The following is a 12,668-nucleotide window of genomic DNA, read 5'->3' on the forward strand; positions in this document are numbered from 1 at the left end:
TCGACTGTATATAAAATATATATTGTCTTTGAGGCCGACAGCCTTCCTTCGAAATTCCGTTACACTCTCCTACCTCCATGCACTTTACCTGCAGCAGAGTATCTCGCCGGGCGCAGTGGCGCGTGCCTGTAATCCAAGTCACTGGGAGGCTGAGGTTGGTGGATCTAATGAGCTGAGGAGTTCTGGGCTGCATTGCACTATGTGGAATGGGTGTCCGCACTAAGTTCGGTATCGGTATGGTGTTCCTGGGGGAGCCTGGGATCACCAGGTCGTCTAAGGAGGGGTGTACCGGCCCAGGTCGGAAACGAAGCAGGTCAAAATCCCCGTGCCGTCCAGTAGTGGGATAGCGCCTTCAATAGAAGCTGCAGCGCAGCCTTGGCAATATAGCGAAACCCAATCTTTATTTGTTAATTTAGTTGTAGTTGTTAAAAAAAGTAATTCGTTTTACAAATACTCACGCATCCCACAAAACAAGTAGAAAGAAACCAGCACTACAAGCATGTTACACGAGGGAAAAGTCCATATTTACGTACAAAGGCTGTACTTTTTTCAAAAAGTTATTTCAATTTATTTTAGAGCTGACCCAGACAGTAGAAAGGTTAACAACTGTATTGTGCCTTTGTTGAGATCAAATAAAGATGGAGAGTATAGTCGAGCTTAGCCTCTTCCTCTCTGTCTATATACTTTTAACTAATCAGGGTAGCATGTAAAACACTGATATTGTTCCTGCCCTTTCACACATTCTGTATGATCATTAAATAAATACACACAGAAATCATTGCTTTGACAAGACTGACGTAGACTTAAGAGACTGAACTAAAATGTCCAATAAACATTATACATTTTATTATAAGCTACCGTTAACTTCTTCCTGGCAGTCGACTGTATATAAAATATATATTGTCTTTGAGGCCGACAGCCTTCCTTCGAAATTCCGTTACACTCTCCTACCTCCATGCACTTTACCTGCAGCAGATTATCTCGTCGGGCGCAGTGGCGCGTGCCTGTAATCCAAGTCACTGGGAGGCTGAGGTTGGTGGATCGAATGAGCTGAGGAGTTCTGGGCTGCATTGCACTATGTGGAATGGGTGTCCGCACTAAGTTCGGTATCGGTATGGTGTTCCTGGGGGAGTCTGGGATCACCAGGTCGTCTAAGGAGGGGTGTACCGGCCCAGGTCGGAAACGAAGCAGGTCAAAATCCCCGTGCCATCCAGTAGTGGGATAGCGCCTTGAATAGAAGCTGCAGCGCAGCCTTGGCAATATAGCGAAACCTAATCTTTATTTAGTTGTAGTTGTTAAAAAAAGTAATTCGTGATACAAATTCTCGAGCATCCCACAAAACAAGTAAAAAGAAAGCAGCACTACAAGCATGTTACACGAGGGAAAAGTCCATATTTACGTACAAAGGCTGTACTTTTTTCAAAAAGTTATTTCAATTTATTTTAGAGCTGACCCAGACAGTAGAAAGGTTAACAACTGTATTGTGCCTTTGTTGAGATCAAATAAAGATGGAGAGTATAGTCGAGCTTAGCCTCTTCCTCTCTGTCTATATACTTTTAACTAATCAGTGTAGCATGTAAAACACTGATATTGTTCCTGCCCTTTCACACATTCTGTATGATCATTAAATAAATACACACAGAAATCATTGCTTTGACAAGACTGACGTAGACTTAAGAGACTGAACTAAAATGTCCAATAAACATTATACATTTTATTATAAGCTACCGTTAACTTCTTCCTGGCAGTCGACTGTATATAAAATATATATTGTCTTTGAGGCCGACAGCCTTCCTTCGAAATTCCGTTACACTCTCCTACCTCCATGCACTTTACCTGCAGCAGAGTATCTCGCCGGGCGCAGTGGCGCGTGCCTGTAATCCAAGTCACTGGGAGGCTGAGGTTGGTGGATCGAATGAGCTGAGGAGTTCTGGGCTGCATTGCACTATGTGAAATGGGTGTCCGCACTAAGTTCGGTATCGGTATGGTGTTCCTGGGGGAGCCTGGGATCACCAGGTCGTCTAAGGAGGGGTGTACCGGCCCAGGTCGGAAACGAAGCAGGTCAAAATCCCAGTGCCGTCCAGTAGTGGGATAGCGCATAGAATAGAAGCTGCAGCGCAGCCTTGGCAATATAGCGAAACCTAATCTTTATTTAGTTGTAGTTGTTAAAAAAAGTAATTCGTGATACAAATTCTCGCGCATCCCACAAAACAAGTAAAAAGAAAGCAGCACTACAAGCATGTTACACGAGGGAAAAGTCCATATTTACGTACAAAGGCTGTACTTTTTTCAAAAAGTTATTTCAATTTATTTTAGAGCTGACCCAGACAGTAGAAAGGTTAACAACTGTATTGTGCCTTTGTTGAGATCAAATAAAGATGGAGAGTATAGTCGAGCTTAGCCTCTTCCTCTCTGTCTATATACTTTTAACTAATCAGGGTAGCATGTAAAACACTGATATTGTTCCTGCCCTTTCACACATTCTGTATGATCATTAAATAAATACACACAGAAATCATTGCTTTGACAAGACTGACGTAGACTTAAGAGACTGAACTAAAATGTCCAATAAACATTATACATTTTATTATAAGCTACCGTTAACTTCTTCCTGGCAGTCGACTGTATATAAAATATATATTGTCTTTGAGGCCGACAGCCTTCCTTCGAAATTCCGTTACACTCTCCTACCTCCATGCACTTTACCTGCAGCAGAGTATCTCGCCGGGCGCAGTGGCGCGTGCCTGTAATCCAAGTCACTGGGAGGCTGAGGTTGGTGGATCTAATGAGCTGAGGAGTTCTGGGCTGCATTGCACTATGTGGAATGGGTGTCCGCACTAAGTTCGGTATCGGTATGGTGTTCCTGGGGGAGCCTGGGATCACCAGGTCGTCTAAGGAGGGGTGTACCGGCCCAGGTCGGAAACGAAGCAGGTCAAAATCCCCGTGCCGTCCAGTAGTGGGATAGCGCCTTCAATAGAAGCTGCAGCGCAGCCTTGGCAATATAGCGAAACCCAATCTTTATTTGTTAATTTAGTTGTAGTTGTTAAAAAAAGTAATTCGTTTTACAAATACTCACGCATCCCACAAAACAAGTAGAAAGAAACCAGCACTACAAGCATGTTACACGAGGGAAAAGTCCATATTTACGTACAAAGGCTGTACTTTTTTCAAAAAGTTATTTCAATTTATTTTAGAGCTGACCCAGACAGTAGAAAGGTTAACAACTGTATTGTGCCTTTGTTGAGATCAAATAAAGATGGAGAGTATAGTCGAGCTTAGCCTCTTCCTCTCTGTCTATATACTTTTAACTAATCAGGGTAGCATGTAAAACACTGATATTGTTCCTGCCTTTTCACACATTCTGTATGATCATTAAATAAATACACACAGAAATCATTGCTTTGACAAGACTGACGTAGACTTAAGAGACTGAACTAAAATGTCCAATAAACATTATACATTTTATTATAAGCTACCGTTAACTTCTTCCTGGCAGTCGACTGTATATAAAATATATATTGTCTTTGAGGCCGACAGCCTTCCTTCGAAATTCCGTTACACTCTCCTACCTCCATGCACTTTACCTGCAGCAGATTATCTCGTCGGGCGCAGTGGCGCGTGCCTGTAATCCAAGTCACTGGGAGGCTGAGGTTGGTGGATCGAATGAGCTGAGGAGTTCTGGGCTGCATTGCACTATGTGGAATGGGTGTCCGCACTAAGTTCGGTATCGGTATGGTGTTCCTGGGGGAGTCTGGGATCACCAGGTCGTCTAAGGAGGGGTGTACCGGCCCAGGTCGGAAACGAAGCAGGTCAAAATCCCCGTGCCATCCAGTAGTGGGATAGCGCCTTGAATAGAAGCTGCAGCGCAGCCTTGGCAATATAGCGAAACCTAATCTTTATTTAGTTGTAGTTGTTAAAAAAAGTAATTCGTGATACAAATTCTCGAGCATCCCACAAAACAAGTAAAAAGAAAGCAGCACTACAAGCATGTTACACGAGGGAAAAGTCCATATTTACGTACAAAGGCTGTACTTTTTTCAAAAAGTTATTTCAATTTATTTTAGAGCTGACCCAGACAGTAGAAAGGTTAACAACTGTATTGTGCCTTTGTTGAGATCAAATAAAGATGGAGAGTATAGTCGAGCTTAGCCTCTTCCTCTCTGTCTATATACTTTTAACTAATCAGTGTAGCATGTAAAACACTGATATTGTTCCTGCCCTTTCACACATTCTGTATGATCATTAAATAAATACACACAGAAATCATTGCTTTGACAAGACTGACGTAGACTTAAGAGACTGAACTAAAATGTCCAATAAACATTATACATTTTATTATAAGCTACCGTTAACTTCTTCCTGGCAGTCGACTGTATATAAAATATATATTGTCTTTGAGGCCGACAGCCTTCCTTCGAAATTCCGTTACACTCTCCTACCTCCATGCACTTTACCTGCAGCAGAGTATCTCGCCGGGCGCAGTGGCGCGTGCCTGTAATCCAAGTCACTGGGAGGCTGAGGTTGGTGGATCGAATGAGCTGAGGAGTTCTGGGTTGCATTGCACTATGTGGAATGGGTGTCCGCACTAAGTTCGGTATCGGTATGGTGTTCCTGGGGGAGCCTGGGATCACCAGGTCGTCTAAGGAGGGGTGTACCGGCCCAGGTCGGAAACGAAGCAGGTCAAAATCCCCGTGCCGTCCAGTAGTGGGATAGCGCATAGAATAGAAGCTGCAGCGCAGCCTTGGCAATATAGCGAAACCTAATCTTTATTTAGTTGTAGTTGTTAAAAAAAGTAATTCGTGATACAAATTCTCGAGCATCCCACAAAACAAGTAAAAAGAAAGCAGCACTACAAGCATGTTACACGAGGGAAAAGTCCATATTTACGTACAAAGGCTGTACTTTTTTCAAAAAGTTATTTCAATTTATTTTAGAGCTTACCCAGACAGTAGAAAGGTTAACAACTGTATTGTGCCTTTGTTGAGATCAAATAAAGATGGAGAGTATAGTCGAGCTTAGCCTCTTCCTCTCTGTCTATATACTTTTAACTAATCAGTGTAGCATGTAAAACACTGATATTGTTCCTGCCCTTTCACACATTCTGTATGATCATTAAATAAATACACACATAAATCATTGCTTTGACAAGACTGACGTAGACTTAAGAGACTGAACTAAAATGTCCAATAAACATTATACATTTTATTATAAGCTACCGTTAACTTCTTCCTGGCAGTCGACTGTATATAAAATATATATTGTCTTTGAGGCCGACAGCCTTCCTTCGAAATTCCGTTACACTCTCCTACCTCCATGCACTTTACCTGCAGCAGAGTATCTCGCCGGGCGCAGTGGCGCGTGCCTGTAATCCAAGTCACTGTGGCGGCTGAGGTTGGTGGATCGAATGAGCTGAGGAGTTCTGGGCTGCATTGCACTATGTGGAATGGGTGTCCGCACTAAGTTCGGTATCGGTATGGTGTTCCTGGGGGAGCCTGGGATCACCAGGTCGTCTAAGGAGGGGTGTACCGTTCCAGGTCGGAAACGAAACAGGTCAAAATCCCCGTGCCGTCCAGTAGTGGGATCGCGCCTTCAATAGAAGCTGCAGCGCAGCCTTGGCAATATAGCGAAACCCGATCTTTATTTGTTAATTTAGTTGTAGTTGTTAAAAAAAGTAATTCGTTTTACAAATACTCACGCATCCCACAAAACAAGTAAAAAGAAACCAGCACTACAAGCATGGTACACGAGGGAAAAGTCCATATTTACGTACAAAGGCTGTACTTCTTTCAAAAAGGTATTTCAATTTATTTTAGAGCTGACCCAGACAGTAGAAAGGTTAACAACTGTATTGTGCCTTTGTTGAGATAAAATAAAGATGTAGAGTATAGTCGAGCTTAGCCTCTTCCTCTCTGTCTATATACTTTTAACTAATCAGGGTAGCATGTAAAACACTGATATTGTTCCTGCCCTTTCACACATTCTGTATGATCATTAAATAAATACACACATAAATCATTGCTTTGACAAGACTGACGTAGACTTAAGAGACTGAACTAAAATGTCCAATAAACATTATACATTTTATTATAAGCTACCGTTAACTTCTTCCTGGCAGTCGACTGTATATAAAATATATATTGTCTTTGAGGCCGACAGCCTTCCTTCGAAATTCCGTTACACTCTCCTACCTCCATGCACTTTACCTGCAGCAGAGTATCTCGCCGGGCGCAGTGGCGCGTGCCTGTAATCCTAGTCACTGTGGCGGCTGAGGTTGGTGGATCGAATGAGCTGAGGAGTTCTGGGCTGCATTGCACTATGTGGAATGGGTGTCCGCACTAAGTTCGGTATCGGTATGGTGTTCCTGGGGGAGCCTGGGATCACCAGGTCGTCTAAGGAGGGGTGTACCGGCCCAGGTCGGAAACGAAACAGGTCAAAATCCCCGTGCCGTCCAGTAGTGGGATAGCGCCTTGAATAGAAGCTGCAGCGCAGCCTTGGCAATATAGCGAAACCTAATCTTTATTTAGTTGTAGTTGTTAAAAAAAGTAATTCGTGATACAAATTCTCGCGCATCCCACAAAACAAGTAAAAAGAAAGCAGCACTACAAGCATGTTACACGAGGGAAAAGTCCATATTTACGTACAAAGGCTGTACTTTTTTCAAAAAGTTATTTCAATTTATTTTAGAGCTGACCCAGACAGTAGAAAGGTTAACAACTGTATTGTGCCTTTGTTGAGATCAAATAAAGATGGAGAGTATAGTCGAGCTTAGCCTCTTCCTCTCTGTCTATATACTTTTAACTAATCAGGGTAGCATGTAAAACACTGATATTAATCCTGCCCTTTCACACATTCTGTATGATCATTAAATAAATACACACAGAAATCATTGCTTTGACAAGACTGACGTAGACTTAAGAGACTGAACTAAAATGTCCAATAAACATTATACATTTTATTATAACCTACCGTTAACTTCTTCCTGGCAGTCGACTGTATATAAAATATATATTGTCTTTGAGGCCGACAGCCTTCCTTCGAAATTCCGTTACACTCTCCTACCTCCATGCACTTTACCTGCAGCAGAGTATCTCGCCGGGCGCAGTGGCGCGTGCCTGTAATCCAAGTCACTGTGGAGGCTGAGGTTGGTGGATCGAATGAGCTGAGGAGTTCTGTGCTGCATTGCACTATGTGGAATGGGTGTCCGCACTAAGTTCGGTATCGGTATGGTGTTCCTGGGGGAGCCTGGGATCACCAGGTCGTCTAAGGAGGGGTGTACCGGCCCAGGTCGAAAACGAAGCAGGTCAAAATCCCCGTGCCGTCCAGTAGTGGGATAGCGCCTTGAATAGAAGCTGCAGCGCAGCCTTGGCAATATAGCGAAACCTAATCTTTATTTAGTTGTAGTTGTTAAAAAAAGTAATTCGTGATACAAATTCTCGCGCATCCCAAAAAACAAGTAAAAAGAAAGCAGCACTACAAGCATGTTACACGAGGGAAAAGTCCATATTTACGTACAAAGGCTGTACTTTTTTCAAAAAGTTATTTCAATTTATTTTAGAGCTGACCCAGACAGTAGAAAGGTTAACAACTGTATTGTGCCTTTGTTGAGATAAAATAAAGATGGAGAGTATAGTCGAGCTTAGCCTCTTCCTCTCTGTCTATATACTTTTAACTAATCAGGGTAGCATGTAAAACACTGATATTGTTCCTGCCCTTTCACACATTCTGTATGATCATTAAATAAATACACACAGAAATCATTGCTTTGACAAGACTGACGTAGACTTAAGAGACTGAACTAAAATGTCCAATAAACATTATACATTTTATTATAAGCTACCGTTAACTTCTTCCTGGCAGTCGACTGTATATAAAATATATATTGTCTTTGAGGCCGACAGCCTTCCTTCGAAATTCCGTTACACTCTCCTACCTCCATGCACTTTACCTGCAGCAGAGTATCTCGCCGGGCGCAGTGGCGCGTGCCTGTAATCCAAGTCACTGGGAGGCTGAGGTTGGTGGATCGAATGAGCTGAGGAGTTCTGGGCTGCATTGCACTATGTGGAATGGGTGTCCGCACTAAGTTCGGTATCGGTATGGTGTTCCTGGGGGAGCCTGGGATCACCAGGTCGTCTAAGGAGGGGTGTACCGGCCCAGGTCGGAAACGAAGCAGGTCAAAATCCCCGTGCCGTCCAGTAGTGGGATAGCGCATAGAATAGAAGCTGCAGCGCAGCCTTGGCAATATAGCGAAACCTAATCTTTATTTAGTTGTAGTTGTTAAAAAAAGTAATTCGTGATACAAATTCTCGAGCATCCCACAAAACAAGTAAAAAGAACGCAGCACTACAAGCATGTTACACGAGGGAAAAGTCCATATTTACGTACAAAGGCTGTACTTTTTTCAAAAAGTTATTTCAATTTATTTTAGAGCTTACCCAGACAGTAGAAAGGTTAACAACTGTATTGTGCCTTTGTTGAGATCAAATAAAGATGGAGAGTATAGTCGAGCTTAGCCTCTTCCTCTCTGTCTATATACTTTTAACTAATCAGGGTAGCATGTAAAACACTGATATTGTTCCTGCCCTTTCACACATTCTGTATGATCATTAAATAAATACACACATAAATCATTGCTTTGACAAGACTGACGTAGACTTAAGAGACTGAACTAAAATGTCCAATAAACATTATACATTTTATTATAAGCTACCGTTAACTTCTTCCTGGCAGTCGACTGTATATAAAATATATATTGTCTTTGAGGCCGACAGCCTTCCTTCGAAATTCCGTTACACTCTCCTACCTCCATGCACTTTACCTGCAGCAGAGTATCTCGCCGGGCGCAGTGGCGCGTGCCTGTAATCCAAGTCACTGGGAGGCTGAGGTTGGTGGATCGAATGAGCTGAGGAGTTCTGGGCTGCATTGCACTATGTGGAATGGGTGTCCGCACTAAGTTCGGTATCGGTATGGTGTTCCTGGGGGAGCCTGGGATCACCAGGTCGTCTAAGGAGGGGTGTACCGGCCCAGGTCGGAAACGAAGCAGGTCAAAATCCCCGTGCCGTCCAGTAGTGGGATAGCGCCTTGAATAGAAGCTGCAGCGCAGCCTTGGCAATATAGCGAAACCCAATCTTTATTTGTTAATTTAGTTGTAGTTGTTAAAAAAAGTAATTCGTTTTACAAATACTCACGCATCCCACAAAACAAGTAAAAAGAAACCAGCACTACAAGCATGGTACACGAGGGAAAAGTCCATATTTACGTACAAAGGCTGTACTTCTTTCAAAAAGTTATTTCAATTTATTTTAGAGCTGACCCAGACAGTAGAAAGGTTAACAACTGTATTGTGCCTTTGTTGAGATAAAATAAAGATGTAGAGTATAGTCGAGCTTAGCCTCTTCCTCTCTGTCTATATACTTTTAACTAATCAGGGTAGCATGTAAAACACTGATATTGTTCCTGCCCTTTCACACATTCTGTATGATCAGTAAATAAATACACACAGAAATCCTTGCTTTGACAAGATTGACATAGATTTAAGAGACTGAACTAAAATGACCAATAAACATTATACATTTTATTATAAGCTACCGTTAACTTCTTCCTGGCAGTCGACTGTATATAAAATACATATTGTCTTTGAGGCCGACAGCCTTCCTTCGAAATTCCGTTACACTCTCCTACCTCCATGCACTTTACCTGCAGCAAGTATCTCGCCGGGCGCAGTGGCGCGTGCCTGTAATCCAAGTCACTGGGAGGCTGAGGTTGGTGGATCGAATGAGCTGAGGAGTTCTGGGCTGCATTGCACTATGTGGAATGGGTGTCCGCACTAAGTTCGGTATCGGTATGGTGTTCCTGGGGGAGCCTGGGATCACCAGGTCGTCTAAGGAGGGGTGTACCGGCCCAGGTCGGAAACGAAGCAGGTCAAAATCCCCGTGCCGTCCAGTAGTGGGATAGCGCCTTGAATAGAAGCTGCAGCGCAGCCTTGGCAATATAGCGAAACCTAATCTTTATTTAGTTGTAGTTGTTAAAAAAAGTAATTCGTGATACAAATTCTCGCGCATCCCACAAAACAAGTAAAAAGAAAGCAGCACTACAAGCATGTTACACGAGGGAAAAGTCCATATTTACGTACAAAGGCTGTACTTTTTTCAAAAAGTTATTTCAATTTATTTTAGAGCTGACCCAGACAGTAGAAAGGTTAACAACTGTATTGTGCCTTTGTTGAGATCAAATAAAGATGGAGAGTATAGTCGAGCTTAGCCTCTTCCTCTCTGTCTATATACTTTTAACTAATCAGGGTAGCATGTAAAACACTGATATTGTTCCTGCCCTTTCACACATTCTGTATGATCATTAAATAAATACACACAGAAATCATTGCTTTGACAAGACTGACATAGACTTAAGAGACTGAACTAAAATGACCAATAAACATTATACATTTTATTATAACCTACCGTTAACTTCTTCCTGGCAGTCGACTGTATATAAAATATATATTGTCTTTGAGGCCGACAGCCTTCCTTCGAAATTCCGTTACACTCTCCTACCTCCATGCACTTTACCTGCAGCAGAGTATCTCGCCGGGCGCAGTGGCGCGTGCCTGTAATCCAAGTCACTGGGAGGCTGAGGTTGGTGGATCGAATGAGCTGAGGAGTTCTGGGCTGCATTGCACTATGTGGAATGGGTGTCCGCACTAAGTTCGGTATCGGTATGGTGTTCCTGGGGGAGCCTGGGATCACCAGGTCGTCTAAGGAGGGGTGTACCGGCCCAGGTCGAAAACGAAGCAGGTCAAAATCCCCGTGCCGTCCAGTAGTGGGATAGCGCCTTGAATAGAAGCTGCAGCGCAGCCTTGGCAATATAGCGAAACCTAATCTTTATTTAGTTGTAGTTGTTAAAAAAAGTAATTCGTGATACAAATTCTCGCGCATCCCACAAAACAAGTAAAAAGAAAGCAGCACTACAAGCATGTTACACGAGGGAAAAGTCCATATTTACGTACAAAGGCTGTACTTTTTTCAAAAAGTTATTTCAATTTATTTTAGAGCTGACCCAGACAGTAGAAAGGTTAACAACTGTATTGTGCCTTTGTTGAGATAAAATAAAGATGGAGAGTATAGTCGAGCTTAGCCTCTTCCTCTCTGTCTATATACTTTTAACTAATCAGGGTAGCATGTAAAACACTGATATTGTTCCTTCCCTTTCACACATTCTGTATGATCATTAAATAAATACACACAGAAATCATTGCTTTGACAAGACTGACGTAGACTTAAGAGACTGAACTAAAATGTCCAATAAACATTACACATTTTATTATAAACTACCGTTAACTTCTTCCGGGCAGTCGACTGTATATAAAATATATATTGTCTTTGAGGCCGACAGCCTTCCTTCGAAATTCCGTTACACTCTCCTACCTCCATGCACTTTACCTGCAGCAGAGTATCTCGCCGGGCGCAGTGGAGCGTGCCTGTAATCCAAGTCACTGTGGCGGCTGAGGTTGGTGGATCGAATGAGCTGAGGAGTTCTGGGCTGCATTGCACTATGTGGAATGGGTGTCCGCACTAAGTTCGGTATCGGTATGGTGTTCCTGGGGGAGCCTGGGATCACCAGGTCGTCTAAGGAGGGGTGTACCGGCCCAGGTCGGAAACGAAACAGGTCAAAATCCCCGTGCCGTCCAGTAGTGGGATAGCGCCTTCAATAGAAGCTGCAGCGCAGCCTTGGCAATATAGCGAAACCCAATCTTTATTTGTTAATTTAGTTGTAGTTGTTAAAAAAAGTAATTCGTTTTACAAATACTCACGCATCCCACAAAACAAGTAAAAAGAAACCAGCACTACAAGCATGGTACACGAGGGAAAAGTCCATATTTACGTACAAAGGCTGTACTTCTTTCAAAAAGTTATTTCAATTTATTTTAGAGCTGACCCAGACAGTAGAAAGGTTAACAACTGTATTGTGCCTTTGTTGAGATAAAATAAAGATGTAGAGTATAGTCGAGCTTAGCCTCTTCCTCTCTGTCTATATACTTTTAACTAATCAGGGTAGCATGTAAAACACTGATATTGTTCCTGCCCTTTCACACATTCTGTATGATCAGTAAATAAATACACACAGAAATCCTTGCTTTGACAAGATTGACATAGATTTAAGAGACTGAACTAAAATGACCAATAAACATTATACATTTTATTATAAGCTACCGTTAACTTCTTCCTGGCAGTCGACTGTATATAAAATACATATTGTCTTTGAGGCCGACAGCCTTCCTTCGAAATTCCGTTACACTCTCCTACCTCCATGCACTTTACCTGCAGCAAGTATCTCGCCGGGCGCAGTGGCGCGTGCCTGTAATCCAAGTCACTGGGAGGCTGAGGTTGGTGGATCGAATGAGCTGAGGAGTTCTGGGCTGCATTGCACTATGTGGAATGGGTGTCCGCACTTAGTTCGGTATCGGTATGGTGTTCCTGGGGGAGTCTGGGATCACCAGGTCGTCTAAGGAGGGGTGTACCGGCCCAGGTCGGAAACGAAGCAGGTCAAAATCCCCGTGCCGTCCAGTAGTGGGATAGCGCCTTGAATAGAAGCTGCAGCGCAGCCTTGGCAATATAGCGAAACCTAATCTTTATTTAGTTGTAGTTGTTAAAAAAAGTAATTCGTGATACAAATTC

The sequence above is a fragment of the Coregonus lavaretus genome, assembly GCF_964263955.1.
Source record: "Coregonus lavaretus genome assembly, chromosome: 33".
NCBI lineage: Eukaryota > Metazoa > Chordata > Actinopteri > Salmoniformes > Salmonidae > Coregonus > Coregonus lavaretus.